This window comes from Stegostoma tigrinum, chromosome 43 (genome assembly GCF_030684315.1).
Source record: "Stegostoma tigrinum isolate sSteTig4 chromosome 43, sSteTig4.hap1, whole genome shotgun sequence".
Taxonomy (NCBI): domain Eukaryota; kingdom Metazoa; phylum Chordata; class Chondrichthyes; order Orectolobiformes; family Stegostomatidae; genus Stegostoma; species Stegostoma tigrinum.
The window spans coordinates 12138669-12155209 of record NC_081396.1 but is presented as its reverse complement, the minus strand read 5'-3'; the positions used below and the strand labels follow the sequence as shown (position 1 = coordinate 12155209).

At 42.9% G+C, this 16541-nt stretch overlaps 1 pseudogene; it reads left to right on the top strand.

Moving 5' to 3' along the window:
* Positions 1-14284, top strand: part of LOC125449039 (zinc finger protein 271-like) — a 50749-nt pseudogene extending 36465 nt beyond the window's left edge.
* The last annotated feature ends 2257 nt before the right edge of the window (positions 14285-16541 follow it).

The following is a 16541-nucleotide window of genomic DNA, read 5'->3' as shown; positions in this document are numbered from 1 at the left end:
CAATGGATCTCCAGCTCAGGTGGGGAGCTGTATTCTTCATCACAGTTCCAGTATATTTCCATGGTCTCTTCCCCCAGTGTGACTGAGTTGGTGAATTACTTCCCACAGTCCCAACATTTCTGTTCTGTTTCCCCACTGTAACTCTGGTGAATTTCCAGCTCAGATTAGTTACTGAATACTTTCTCACATTCCTCTCATTTCCACAGTATCTCTCAAGTGTAACTGTGTGGACGAATTACCAGCTCATATTGATCACTAAATTCCTTCCCCCAGACACCACATTTGCATGGTCTCTCTGCAGTGTGACTGTGTGTGTTTCTCAACAGGCCAGATAATTGGTTGAAGCCTTCTCCATACTCAGAATACCTGTAAGGTTTTTTCTTTAGCATGAACAGTGTACTTTCCTTCCCAGTTCAAAATCCAATTACATTTTGGTTGTGATAAATTGGAAGCTGCTATCAAATTTTGAGGTGCTGCTAGATTTGCGATCCCTGACTATAATTTCTCCATCTCTGGAGTCCTCTGAAACTGTTTTAAAACAGAAATGAGGGTGAGAGAACACCTACAATGGCAGACATTGAACTGAATGAATCTGTTAATTTGTTGGGTTGACACTGTGAAATCAATCATGAAAGGTGAAATATGTCATAAAAACCAAACAGGTTCACTAATGTCCATTTCGACCCCAGTCTGATCTTTCAGAAAAAAACTGCTACATTCCATCAAGGTCAAAGAAAGAATTTAAAGAGGCAGAGGCAAAGGAGAGATATTGTCTGTATTTACAGTTTGACCAGAACTTTGACAATCTCCCAAATACTCAAACTTCGCCATCTAGAAGGACTAGGATAGGAGATGTTTGTCAACAGTGTAACCTCCAAATCTCTGCACGCCGCCCCCCACCCCCTGTCTTGTCTGACTTCTAGTACTGTATGGATAGAACTATACTCTAAAGATGAAAGGAGCTGTTTTCAGTTAGATACTCTACATCCTGGACCCAACGTCATCCTCCTTTCCTGCAACTATCTGATGCTGAAACAGACCATTCAGGGCAATAACGTCACGCACAACCGAAACGTCAAACTATAGATTCACCATCAACACCAAGTCCATCTATTTCCACATCAGTGACATCACTCAACTCCGTGACATCACCCAACTCCACCCTACTCTTAGCAAATCTGGCTTTGAAACGATTGTCCATTCTTATCTTATTTCTAGAAGTAAGCATTGTGTCATGCTCCTGTCTGACTTCACACAATCAAGATCTGTAATTTTGAGGTGACTTCAAATTCTACTGCTTACAATTGGTTCTAAGTTCTGCAGATGCTGAAAATCTGACGCAAGAAAAGAGAAAATATTGGAAATAATCAGCAGGTGAGTTAATACCAGCAAAAAAAAACCTGAAATAACTCGGAATGCTGTAAATCAGGAGCAAAAACAAAGGTGCTGGAAAAGCTCAGCCTCTGTTAAGGGGGAAAAAAAAACAGTAAACGTTTCAGATCCAGTGACCCTTAATCAGAATTGATGGTGGCTGGGAAAACATCAGTTCATATGCAAAAAAAAATGGGGAGGTGGGTAGGGAGTAAACGACAAGAGAGAGCCTTAAGAGAAAGAAGGACAGTTGGGCAAACAAAGGAGTTGATAATGATCAGGCTGGGAGGGTGAATAGTTGTTAATGGGGACTATTAGTGACTGACAACAGGTAATGTGTAATGGCAGGCTATGTGGTGATAATAAGGTCTGCTGAGTGGAGTAGGTGGCTAGGACAGCAGAGAGTTTAGGCTCTTAAGTTATTTTAACTCGATTATTGAGACCGGAGGGCTGCAAGGTTCCCAAACAGAAAATAGGTGTTGTTCTTCCAGCTTGTGTTAAGCTTTGATAGAACACTGCAGCAAGCCAGACACAGAGATGTTGGCCAGAGAACAGTGTGGTGTGTTAAAGTGGCAGGCAACAGGTAGTTCAGTGAGTTAATAATTGTGTTTTAGGATGTGCTGAGTAAATCACAGCTAATGGTGGAGAATTTGACTTTCCACAGAAGATCAGATGCAAGAGAGAAATTAGCTCCAGAGCAGTCCAGTGTTCCTGAGGGTGGGTAGAATAAGCTGGTATAACAAGGTGTAGAGTTGGCTGAACACAGCAGGCCGAGCAGGAAGGCTGACGCTTCAGGCCTGGACCCTTCTGTGTTCATCCAGCTTGACACCTTGTTATCTCAGATTTTCCAGCATCTGCAGTTCCTACGATCTCAGAAAAAGCTGTGGTAAATCAGCGACACGTTGCTGTGCATCTGCAAGTGTGGAAATTTCAGTTGGACAAGAACAAAAAAAAATGGTTGAAGTATGCATTATTAGAGTACAGAAAGTTGTACAAAGGGAAAGAGGTTATGGAGAAGGACAGCAATGTAACAGAACCATAGATGGACGTGCATTCTGTGGTAAGGGAGCCACACTAGCCCCAAAGCCATTGCACAAAAGCGTAGTATGAATGCTTTAACTGAAAGTGTTTCAAAAGCGGGCCAGTCGTCTAGTGACTCTACCTCTCCCAGCCAAGGAACTCAATAATTGATGATAAGTGAATGGCGGCCATTTAGGCCAGCATTCCCCGTGGTGGGGAACGCTCCTTTTCGAGAACAGAGCAGTGCGCAGGCGCTGACCTGAACACTTTGGAATAAGCGCAGGGTGACTGATGGCGAGACGTTTCTTCTTTTGCAGTCGCCAGTGAACGAGGCTGGGGCACTGGGAGGAACGAGAGAGCCGTCGGGTGAAAGTGGCGGTCTTATTAATACCTGTTGGAGGTCCCGGTCACCGAACATGAACTGGTGGGCCCCGTGTTGGTAGCGCGGTGTCTGATTCTCGGGGCCACGCCCCGTCAAGGTCTGCCATCTTTTGTGAAGCAGTGCGCATGCGTGATTAGCTTGGTAACTGCGCGGGGAGTGGGTGGGGCCTCTATTCCGAGCGTCAGAGACGGTGGACGTGTGGAGATGGATGTTTGTCTGAACGCAGGCAGGAGGGAGAGGGATTCACAGTTCTGGAGGGGAACAAGAGAGGTATGATAATTCATAGATATTGGAATTGCCTGAACTTCTACCCGATACTGACAGTGATGACTTTTATAAACTCCTTTTACAGGGGGCCGGTAGAGAACTGCAGATAGCAAACTCAACCCAAATACTGTTCAAGTTCGCACACAACATTCCTTTCATCCGGAACTGGATGTTATCTGTCTTTTAACGTGGAAGGAGAAATGTTACAATCAGATGCACAGCCTACAAAAAGCGCAGCGCTGTTCACATAAGAGAAAACCTATGCGTGAGTTATAGAGACCACGGCATAGAGTCTGTCCTACTCAAAAACAGCTATCTAACTATCTAATCCCATTTTCCAGCAATTACTCCATATCCTTGTATGCCTTGGCATCGCAAGTGTACATCTAAATGCATATTAAATATTTCTGCCTCTATCACCCCTTCAGACAGTGAATTTCAGATTCCCACCATCCCGTGGCTGTGCTTTGTGTAAGGGTAAGTCTTGAACTAGTCATCAAACCTGGAGACAGACAACCATGCCAGCACCACAGGAAAACCATGTAAATGTCGAGAATGTGGAAAGGCATTCAAATATCCATCGTTGCTGGAAATTCATCGGCGGAGTCACACTGGAGAGAAGCCGTTTACCTGCTCCCAATGTGGAAAAGGATTCACTCAGTCAACAACCCTGCTGAGACACCAGCGATTTCACACAGGCGAGAGACCATTCATGTGTTGTGTCTGTGGGAAAAGATTCACTCAGTCATCTGAGCTACTGGTACACCAGCGAGTTCACACTGGGGAGAAGCCATTCACCTGCTCCAGCTGTGGGAGGGGATTTACTCAAATGTCCCAGCTACTGACCCATCAGCGAGTTCACACTGGGGAGAGACCATTCACCTGTTCTGTGTGTGAGAAAGGATTTACTAATTCATCCAACCTCTTGACACACCATCGAGTTCACACTGGGGAGAGGCCATTCGTCTGCTCTGTGTGTCAGAAAAGGTTCACAACTTCATCCAACCTACTGACACACCAGCGGATTCACACTGGAGAGCGACCATTCACCTGTTCAATCTGTGCGAGGAGATTTAGTCAGCTTGCCCACTTGCTGACGCACCAGCAAGTTCACACATGACTGCAGGGGTTGGAATATACCAGAATTTCTGCTGTTTTTCACATTCAGGACTGAATCAGGTATGCTATGACAGTTAGAGTGTGTTTTTGTTGATGTTACTCATCATATGACTGGATTAGAATTGAGTTGAAGATTCTGGTTATGCAGATCATTGTTTTCTGAGGGGTATAGTGCCCCTTACTCAACAGCTGTATGTGATAGTATCCCCGATTTCTGAAAATCTCACCAGCAATGAGTTTGCAACTAATATTAATCTTCTGCTTCAAACCTATGTTGATCCCCAATAAAATTTGAAATATGATGTTCAAACAGTTTTGCTAATTAACATCTCCAATTGGAAAGTGCTAATTAATGTTTGCTGACAATGCTTACTGACTTGCATATTCCACACAAAGAGGCCTCCATTACCACAAGGAAGAACAGGAATGGGAATCAAGGTTTACATTGGACTGGAGGAGTTTAGTGACTGAGATTGTGTCACTTGTTTATGTCTGACAGTAGGAGATTGGCGTCAGTGACTGTGAGGCAGGTTTATGTGAACTGGAGGAAAGTATTTTGAGTGACTCTGGGTCTGCTTTAGTGACTGTGGACTGGTTTGAAATTAGACAAGATATTCCCGTCAGTCACTGTAGGTTTCGTTTCTACCAGGCAGGAGGAGATTTTTCACTGTGACTGTAGGGCTGGATTATATCAGGTGACAGTGACTGTGGGGCTGGTTTATATCAGACAGGAAACGATTGATGTCAGTGGCTCTGGGGCTGGTTTCTAGCAGACAGAAGGAGATAGATGCCTCAGACTGTGGGTTTATATCAGACAGGAAGATGTTGGGGTCAATGATTGTGATACAGGTTTATAACCGACAAGAGGCAATTGGCAACAATGACTGGTTTTATCCTGTGTCAGACAGAAGGAAATTGGTGTTTGTAACTGTGATGTTGGAATCTTTCAGATAATGACTGCAAGCCTGGGTTATATCAGACAGCAGTAGATTGGTATCAGTGACAGCGGGCTGGTTTCTCTCAGACAGGAGCAGATTGGTAAGAGTAATCTTGAGCTCTGAAGAGACATACAGATTCAAAGTTTGACACCAATCTCGTCCTATCTCACAGTCTGCGATACCAGTCTGCAAGTGAAAATAAAATATGCTGAAGATCTCAGTGGGTCAGGCAGCATCCCTGGAAAGACAACAAGCTTACATTTCAAATCAACATGACTTCATCAGAGCTGAAGTAGGGCTGGTTTATATCAGATAGGAGGATATTGGTGCCAGTGACTGTATTGCTGGATTATTTCAGAAAGGAGGAGATTTTTAACAATGACTGTGAGGCTGGTTGATGATCAATTTTAAGCTCTGATGAACAGTCATCGAGACTTGAAGCTTGCTTGATCCTCCCAGTCATTGACATCATTGTCCTACTGTATGATATAAACCAGCCCCATAGTCACTGACACCAATTTACTCCTGAAAACAAAATTGCTGAATATCATAGCCGGTCAGGCAGCAGCCATGGAGGGACAGGGAAGAAACGTTTTGAGTCTAGATGACACTTCATCAGAGCTGATTTGGGGCTGAATTATGTTAGACACGAGGAGATTGGGTTCAGTGAATGTGCAGCTGATTTATATCAGGTAGGCTGACATTGGTAGCAGTGACTTTGGAGCTGGTTTACATCAGGCAGGAGATTGGTACCTGCGACTGAGAGTTGCTTTATATCAGATTGGAGGAGATTTGTGCCATAGGCTGTGGGTCTGGTTTATGTCAGTCAGGCAAAGGTTTGTGTCAGTGACTTTATATCTGCTTTAAACCAGACAGTAGGAGATTAATTTCAATAACTTTGGGGCTAGTTTATATCAGACAGCAGAGGATTGGTCTGATCTGGTTTGGTTTTTATATATTGGACAGGAGAATATTTGAGTGTGATGTTGAATTATTTCAGACAGGAGGAAATTTTTGACAGTGGCAGTGGGGTTGGTTTATATGATTGAGGACATTGGTGCCAGTGATTTGTGGGGTTGTTTTACGTCAGACAGGAGGAGATTTGTGTGAGTGACTGTGAGGGAGCTTTATTGCAGACTGGAGAACATTGTTGCCAGTTACTGTAGAGCAGGTTTACATCTGACGGGAAATTTGTGTGAGTGACTATGAGGGTGGTTTATATCAGCTAGGGGAGTTGGTGTCAGTGACTGTGGTGCTAGTTTATATCAGACAAGAGGCAACTCATGTCATTGACTATGAGGTTGTTATTTATCAGACAGGACGAGATTGCTGTCTGTGAATATGATGTTGGATTATTTCCGACAGATGGAGATTTTTGACAGTTTTGGATGTGAGTTGGCTGGCTGAGCTGGAAGGTTTAGTTTTCAGACGTTTCGTCACCATTCTAGGTAACATCATCAGTGAGCCTCCGATGAAGCGCTGGTGTTATGTCCCACTTTCTATTTATCTGTTTAGGTTTCCTTGGGTTGGTGATGTCATTTCCTGCATTGGTGATGCCATTTCCTGTTCTTTTTCTCAAAGGATGGTAGATTGGCTCCAAATCAATGTGTTTGTTGATGGAGTTCTGGTTGGAATACCATGCTTCTAGGAATTCTCGTGCGTGTCTCTGTTTGGCTTGTCCTAGGATGGATATGTTGTCCCAGCATGGCATTCCAACCGGAACGCCATCAACAGACTCATTGGCTCCAAATCAATGTGTCTGTTGATGGCGTTCCGGTTGGAATGCCATGCTGGGACAACATATCCATCCTAGGACAAGCCAAACAGAGACACGCACGAGAATTCCTAGAAGCATGGTATTCCAACCAGAACTCCATCAACAAACACATTGATTTGGAGCCAATCTACCATCCTGTGAGAAAAAGAACAGGAAATGGCATCACCAATGCAGGAAATGACATCACCAACCCAAAGAGACCTGAACAGATAAATAGAAAGTGGGACATAACACCAGCGTTTCATCGGAGGCTCACTGATGTTACCTAGAATGGTGACCAAACGTCTGAAAACTAACCTTCCAGCTCAGTGAGCAAACTCACATCCAGAACCTCAACCTGAGCTACAAATCTTCTCAAAACTCGCTATTTTTGACAGTGATCGTGCAGCTAGTTTATCTGAATTGGAGGAGATTGGTGTCAGTGAGTGCAGGGTCGGTTTATGTAAGTCAGGAAGAGGTTTGTGGGAGTGCCTGTGAGAGTGGTTTATTTTCTGATAAAGCAATATTGGTCACAGTGACTTTGGGGCTGGTTTTGATCAGACAGTGAATAATTTTGTCAGTAACTGTGAGGGTTGTTTGTTTCAGACTAGATGACATTGGTCAGTAACTGTTGAGTAGGTTTACATCTGACAAGAGGAGACTTGTATGAGTGTCTGTGAGGGTGGCTTATATCAGACAGAGTGGTGTCAGTGATCATACAGTTGGTCTGTATCAGCCGGGAGATGATTGGTGTCACTGACTGTGATGTTGGATTATTTCAGACAGGGTGGGATTTTTAACTGTGGAGGTAGTTTATATGAACTGGAGGAGAATGACATCACTAACTTTGTGGCTGGTTCATATCAGATCGGAGGCGAATTGTGTCAGTGACTGGGTCTTTTTTGAAAAGAAGAGAGGAGGAGATAGTTTTCTGTGAACGTGGGGCTGCTTTATATCAGATAGGAGGAAATTTGGTCTTGTGACTGTGTGTGCTGGTTTATATCAGACAGTGGAGATTTTTGACAATGGCTACAGGGCTGGTTTATATGAACTGGAGGAGATTGGTGTCAGTGAATGTGAATCTCGTTCATGACAGAAAAGAGGAGACTCGGGTGAGGGTGGTTTATATTAGACAGGACGATAATGGTCTCAGTGACTGCAGCTGGTTTACATCAGTAGGAGAAAGTTTGTGACGGTGACTGTGGGCCTGGTTTGTATCAAACAGGAGGAGATTGGTGTGAGTGGTGAGTTTGGTTTATGAGACAGGAGGAGATTGGTGTCAGAGACTGTAAAGTTTTTAATATATCAGACAGGAGGAGGTTGCTGTCCGTGAATTTAATGTTGGATTATTTCAAATAGGAGGAGATTTTTGACCATGACTGAGTGGTGTGTTTATATGGATTGGAAGAGATTTGTGTAAGTGAGTGTGAGGGTGGGTTATAACAGACAGGACAATATTGATCTCGGTGACTGTGGGACTGGTTTTGATCAGACAGGTGGATATTTTTGTCAGAACTGTGAAGATTGCTTATATCAGGCAGGACATCACTGGTGTCATCGAACGTGGATAGGTTTACATCAGAAAGGAGGAAATTCATGTATAACTGTGAGGGTGGTTTATATCAGACAGGATGAAATTGGTAGCAGTGACTGTGGGACTGATTTATACAACACAGGAGGAGATTTGTGTGATTGACTGTGCAAGTGTTGTGTCAGACAGACAGAGGTTGGAGCCAGGAAGCATGGAGCTTGTTTATGTCAACCCAGAAGAGATTGTTGTCAGTGACTGTGATGTTGGATTATTTCAGACAGGAGGAGATTTTTCACAGTGAGAGCGGGCTGGTTTATATGCACTGGTAGAGATTGTTGTCAGTGAGTCTGGGGCTGGTTTATATCAAACACAATGATATTGTTCCCAGTGACTCTGGCTGTGTTTCTATCAGACATGAGTAGATTGATGACAGTGACTCTGGGGCTGGTTTAGCCATCAGATTAGAGGAGAATGGTGTCTGTGACTTTGGGGCTGGTTTACGTCAGAAGAATGACTTTGGCGTCAGTAACTGTGGAGCAGTTTTATGTCAGACAGGAGGAGATTTGTTTGAGTGACTGTGGGAGTGGTTTATATCAGAAGGAAATTGGTCTCCGTGCGTTTGAGATTAGCTTATATTGGACAAGAGCAGAGTGGTGACAGTGACTGTGGGCCTGGTTTATGAGACAGGAGTAGGTTCGTGTGAGGGATGGTGAGGTTGGTTCACATCAGACAAAGATTGGTGTCAGTGTCTGTGAGGTTGTTGTTTATCAGCCCATCTAGTCCCCGCCTCCCTAACCGTTCCTCCAACCTCAAGCCTCACCCCCATCTCCTACCCACTAACCTCATCCCACCTCCTTGACCTGTCCGTCCTCCCTGGACTGACCTATCCCCTCCCTAACTCCCCACCTACATTCACCTTCACTGGGTCTAACCCTGCCTCTTTGACCTGTCTGTCTCCTCTCACCCTATTTTCTCCTTTTATCCATCTTCTATCCACCTCCCCCTATTTATTTCAGAATCCCCTTCCCCTCCCCCATTTCCGAAGAAAGGTCTCAACTTGAAACATCAAACTTTCCTGTTCTTCTGATGCTGCTGGGCCTGCTGTGTTCATCTAGCTTCACGCCGTGTGACCACTGATTGTGGATCTGGTTTATGTCAGACGGGAGGAGTTTAGTATTAGTTACTATGGGTCAAGTTTACATCAGACAGGAGTATATTCGTGGCAAAGACTGCAGAACAGGTTTACATCAGACAGGAGAAGATTTTTGCCAGTGACTGGTGGGGCTGGTTTATATCCGACAGGAGGAGATCGGTGTTGGTGACTGTGTGGCTGGTTTACGTCAGACAGGAGAAATAAGTTACCTTGGGAGAGGTTCTCTGCAGATGACATGAAAGGAGATGGAGGAAGACCACACTGGGGTTCCAGGATGGAGGTCAGAGGGTCAAGGGATGAAATGAAAAACTGGCATTAAGTGCAAGTTTTGAAAATCAGAGTGAGGAAATGGAATTAGTTTAGAGAGAACATTGTGTATTTCTGTACTGAACAGACGGAGGTGGATTTTGGAAACTCCTTTTACCGAGTGTGAATGGTGGAATATTGGCAGCAAATTCAAACTAGTGATTTTTTTAAAAAAAAAATCTTCTGACTTTTTTATTCTGGACTGACCATGATGGTTTATTGTAAACTCCATTTTACAGGATATTAAATGATAAAAATTTGCATTCAAAGCAAGGATTGCAAGACAGTTTGATAGAGTGACATAATTCATCAGCACTTGAAAGCATTGACCTTTGAATGTGGAAAGAGAAACATTTGCCAGCTCTGTGAGAAAATATTTGAAACATGACTGTTACTGGAAAAGCACTGAGTGATGAACCCCGAATGAGAGTTTTCCAGTGAATTTTTCAGAAAGTACTTTAACTAGTCAGAAAGCCAAAAATAGTTAGATTTCACAGTCAAGAGAATGAGCTTCCATGTGTTCCATGCATGGACAGGGCTTTGACTGATTATTCAACCTGCAGAGACACAGCATAAAAACATCAAAATGTGAGGACTTCAAGAAGGGATTCAGGTCCCCATCCCATCTGGAAACACATCTCGGCAGTCAAACTGCAGAGAGGCTGATCATCTGCTTCATGTGTGGGAAAGACTTACTGGGTTAACAAGGTGTAGAGCTGGATGAACACACTAGGCCAAGCAGCATCAGAGGAGCAGGAAGGCTGACGTTTCAGGCCTAGACCCTTCTTCCGAAATTGTGGCTTACTGGGTTATTCTGCTTTCAGACACACCAACACGTTAATTCTGATAACAAACATTTACATGTTCTGACTGTGGGAAGATCTTTAAAAGGAAACTAGACATGCTAACACACCAACATCTTCACTCCGGGGAGAGATACTGTTCAGTTTCTCAGTTTGGAAAGGCAGTCAGTAATTCATCGATTCTGCTGATACACCAGTGAGTTCACTCTGACGAGAGACCATTCTCCAGTTTTCTGTGATATGTTTTCACTCGATCTTTCCATTTGTTGAGTCACCAGCAAGTTCACACTGGGAAAAGGCCTTTCACTTGATCCTTGTGTTGGAAGAGATTCACGAATTTCCCCCAAATCTGAGACGCTGGCAAGTTCAGAAGCGACTGCAGGGGTTGGTATGATAGAACATAAGAAAGGTCACACCACAGAAAGAGGGCATTCATGTGATGGTAGTCTACACTATCTGAAAAAAACTATTGTCTCCCTAACCACTTTCTAATCCCAATTGTGAGGCCGTGGTTCACATCCTTTGCAGGTTCCAGTGCTTCAGGAGCAGATTCAGGCTCCTTTTAAATAAGAGCTTCTGCCTCAAACTGGGCAGTGAATTCCAGAAAGCCACCATCCTCCAGGTGAAAAACATTTCCCTCAAAGTTTGGATTTTGCTGTTAATCATCTCCAGGATTGGACCAGGTTCAGTTTGTCAATTGGAGGTTGTTTCTGCTGATGTTTAAGGATAAGTATCAAATATAACAGTTTTCTGTCAAGTACACTGTGTGGAGTATTTGTATTTTTTATTCAATCAAGATGAGATTATTTAATATTCTGTTCTCAATTGTTCTGTTTCTGGACTTTTCCTTCTCTGCTAAGTTAAGATTTGTATTTCCGAAGGACATTTCTTGACTACAGGAACTCCCAAACACTTTTCAGGCAATATTGCAGTGTAGGAAATGTGGTAATACACTTTTTGCACAACGGAATCACAGACAGCAACATGATATACTTTGAGTGGTGCTGATTCCGACTCTGAGGAAAATAGCCCTGCTGTTTGAAACAGCCCTGAATAATTTTATTAAAGGAATAGAGCTGGGATATTGTGTATGTGGCAGAGGAGAGGAATGGAGGTAGAGGACCTTGTCAAAAGGAATTTGGACTTTTCCTCAAACAGGCAAGGGCAAGGGAGGAGTGAGGTGAGATCACAATAAGCCTGACCCCTGCAGTGAGTAAGGTCACAATGGGTTTGACTCCTACAGTGTGAGGTCACAATGATTCTCATTGTCTCCCTCACTTCTTCTCAAGCACAGTCACACCACGGAAGACCTGTGGACATGTAGACACTGGGAAGAGATTCAGTTCCCCACTTGACCTGGAACATCATCCCCATATGGACAGTGGGCAAAAGTTCCATGTGTTGGAAGGGATTCACTTGGTCATCCAGCTTCAAAAGCACACCAGTGAGCTCATACTGCAGAGAGCAAGGATTCAATTGCACAGACCCTGGTAGATTTTTAAAAACCCATTCACTTTTTATACTCTATGTGAACTACAGCCTCTAAAACTGTGTGGCTTGGTCCTCTGTGAGGCTAAAAAGCAGTACTTCAGAGCCAGAAGTTCCCAGACAACAATAACTTGTGAAATTCAGACTGATGCCTGAGAGCTTCAAACTCGTTTTAAATCCTGGTGTTTATTTTGTTGATGGGTAGATCCTAGTAGATCCACTGCAAAACAAGCATGTGAAAAGGAAGGTGTTTATTCCTTTTGAGTCAATTTCTTCAATAATCAGGATCATTTTGCATCAATAAATAGCATAATGATGTGTTAGTACTAATTGTACAATTATGTTAAAAAATGTAATTCCATTACATTAATCATGATCTAATTATTTAAGTAGTTCCTGTGGCATTAGTGATTACTTGCCTCTTCAGTAATTAGGGTGCAAATAGATAGATACAATTGGAAATATTTGTGTTAATAGTCAGCCCTATTACATAAATAATCAGAATCATATTACATTAATGTACTTGCACAGCAAATGACTTCAATCAGCTGGTAATAACACCTGTTTGCCTCACCCTCGGCATCCCATCAGGAATCTTCATACCCTGCCCACTTGACCTAAAACCATTCCCAGGGGTCATACTAGGATAACGTTTGGGAGCAGTGATTTAATACAACCCGATTCTGGATCTCAAACACACTGATCCCTGTTCTCATCCACTGTCACACCTTCCTATTCTGTCTCCCTGAGAGAGTTTTTATTGTTATTCAAAGTTAACAATCATCGTTGTGAGTTGTTGATTCTGCTGTTGGTGATAGTTTCACTCCATTCTTCACCCTGAAATTGTTGGACATGATGCTGTTCAACGGACCTTTTGGTCCAGCTTGCCCATGCCAACAAGATGTCCCAAATTAAGCTAATCCCATTCGCCAGCATTTAGCCCATATTCCTCTAAACCTTTCCTATTCAAAAGCCATTCCAGATGCATTTTTAATTGTTGTAATTGTACCAGCCTCCACCATTTCTTCTGGCAACTTATTTAATCTACACACCACCTCTGTGTGAAAAACTTGCCCATTAGGTCCATTTTAAACCTTGCCCCTCTCACTTAAACCTATGTCCTCTAATTTTGGACTCCCTCACCCTAGGGAGAAGACCTTGACTATTCACCCTATCCATGCCCCTTATGATTCTATAAACCTCTATTTGTTCACCCTTCAGCCTCCAACGCACCAGGGAAAACAGCCCCAGCCTATTCAGACTCTCCCTACTGCTAAAACCCTCCAAACCTGGCAAGATCTTTATAAATTCCCTTGGAACTGATATATGGGAGAAGACCATGCCCACCGTCCTGCTGCCGAAACAGAAACCTCGGTATTCCTGGATACACTTGGTTTGCAAATAGATGCAGTACTTTAAATATGACCCTCATGAAGGCCTTCCTTGTAATGCTGAGTATAAGTCACTATTGCTTTTTCAATCACTTCTGGTACCTTGTTTTTTGTAATTTGTAATGAACTTTGCACCTTACATGTACTGTAGACGGGATCATACCTTCCAAGAGAGGAGGAGGAGCTCATGAAGCTGTAAGAGAATGTGTGACTTTCTGTCCTTCAGCAGTTCAGGTAAAGTCTACTTTGCTGCTGGTTTCCAGCTAAGTAGGCAACAAATGGCCTTTTCAAACTGCAGGCTCCCTCAACCAACTTAGCCACAATCAGAAACTGCAGAAAAGCATTAAATGGAAACTGGAAGATGACTGTCTCGTAGGAGTACAGCTCACTGTAATGTTCAACACAGTAGGCTATCTGTTCACTTCTGTCGATGGCAGGAAGACAGTTTTTCAGAAGGTCGGATAAAGTGCTTCTTGAAGGACATTGATCATATGCAGTGCGTTGATTTCCATCATAACATGCAGGATGGATTACTTCACATAGTTTGATACAGCCTTCATTCATACAACATCTCTCTTTCGCATAACTATCTTGGCTGTTTTCAAGTCATGCAGGTTTCTCCCTGTTGGGTTGATGCTGTACGTCAGCTCAATTTTGTTTCAATGACGGATTTGTCATCTCTTTTGAGTAGATTTCAAAACAGTGTTGCTGGTTCCATCTTTACCAAGTGTTACTGCTGTTATGTCAGAAATGATTAAACTCTGTGACTTACAAACATCATCAACGTTTATGGACAATGTTTTTTTTATTGATGACGTGTCTGTGAAATATTTTACTGTTCTTTTCCATGTTCGTTAACTTGACAAAAGTGCAAGTTAGGGAGAATTATCTGCAAAGATTAATCACCCCTTTCTGGTTGGCGAAGTTCATCAGTGAGACATTTCGCACGCTGAATTGTACATTTTAGGGCACAGTTTAAGTGGTAAAGTTCATAGGTAAAAGTCTATAATTGCAATTCAGTTTCTGTTGTGAATTATTGGAGTCAAGCGGAAAGATCAAGAAAAAAACATTTGTAAAGGGTCATTGGATCCCTGAATCAGCAACATTTGTAAATAATTTGGATGTCAATGTGAGAACTATGATTAAATAATTACACTAAAATTGGTGGTGTTGTGGACTGCAAAGGACGTTACCTCAGAGTATGATGGGACCTTGTTCCAATGAGCAAGTAGGCCAAGGAGTGATAGATGGAGTTTAAATTAGATAAATGTGAAGTGTTGCATTTTGGCAGGGCAGACCAGGGTAGGACTTAGATATTTAATGGTAAGGATCTTGGGGTGCAGATTCATAGTTCATTGGAGGTGGCACAAGTAGACAGTGTAGTGAAGAAGGCATTTGGTATTATTGTCTTTATTGGTCAGTGAATTGAGTATAGGAGATGAGAAGTCATGTTGTGGCTGTACAGATATTGATTAGGGCACTTTTGGAATGATGCATTCAATTCTGGTCCCCCTGCTGTGGAAAGATGTCGCAAAACTTGAAAGGATTCAGAGAAGATTTACAATGCTGTTCCAGTTTTGGAACCTTTGAGCTAAAGGGAGAGGCTGAATACACTAGGGCTATTTTCTCTGGCATATTGGAGACTGAGGTGTGACCTTATAGAGGTTTATAAAATCATGAGGATCATGGATAGGATAAATAATGAAGGTATGTTACTCCAGGTAGCAGAGTGCAAAACTAGAGGGCATAAGTTTAAGGTGAGGTGAAAGATTTAAAAGGGACCTAAAGGGCGACTTTTTTTCCATAGAGGGTGGTGTGTGCATGGAATGGGCTGCCAGAGGAGGTGGTGGAGGCTGGTAAAACTGCAATATTTGAATGGCATCTGGATGGGTACATAAATAGGAAGGGTTTAGAGGAATTGGGTCCAAATGCTGGGAAATGGAACTATATTAATTTAGGATATCTGGTCAGCATGGATGAGTTGGATCGTAGGGTCAGTTTCTGTGTTGTGCATCTCCATGACTCTATATCCAGAATATTAAATTCCAGCCTCTTATGGGTTGCTGAAATGAGCAGAAACAAACTTAATAGTGCCAGACTATCAATCCTGGATGTGATGAAGAGCAGAATCCATCCTCTGTGATCTCTTATGAACTTGAACATGTGCCACAATATTAGAGGACCTAGTGAACCCTTACCCTCACGTGGAGAAGGTGAAAAGTCTTTCTCCGGTTTGAACATTTTGGTGAGCAAGGAAAGCAGATGAACACCCTGAAGCATTTGTTGCAGTAAAGGCAGTTGAATGGCTTCTCTTCAATGAGAATTTACTGGTGTGATCTATGAGTCAACAATACAGTGAATCCTTTCACACACACACAGTGGGTGTGAATGGTTTCTGCTCAGTATGCATTCTCTGATAGACATCTGCCCTTAGTGCCAACCTTAAGCCTGCCTTGTGGGTAGAACTTGCAGTCTGAGCATGCTGACATCTCAAAAGATTGGATGACCAAATATATACCTTCTGATATACGGTGCAGGTAAATGATCTTCCCCAGTGTGAATTTGGTGATGGTCCTCAAGACTGTGTAAATGTTTGAAACTCATTCCACAGTGGGTACAGCTGAATGATTTCTTCACAGACTAAGTCACCAGGTTGGATACCTTTGACAATCCCTTTCCATAAATGGAATGGGTGAAGGTTCTCTCCCCAGTGTGAAGTCACTGATGTTGATTCAGGTAAGATGAAGATCTGAATCTCTTTCCACCTGAGTGCAGTTTCTCAGTGTGAATTTGCTGATATGAGAAGAGGGAGATCTGACTGAATTATTTTCTACATAGACAACAGCTGCATGACCGTTCATCACTGTGACTGCGTCAGTGGATTTCCAGCCAAGATGGATAATTAAAACGCATCCCGCAGTCCCAAGTTTCAATTGTTTGTCCCATTGTGTAGGTTTCTTTGTACCTCTCCAAGTTAAACAAACAGTTGAAGCTTCATCAACGAGCTGAATTTTTT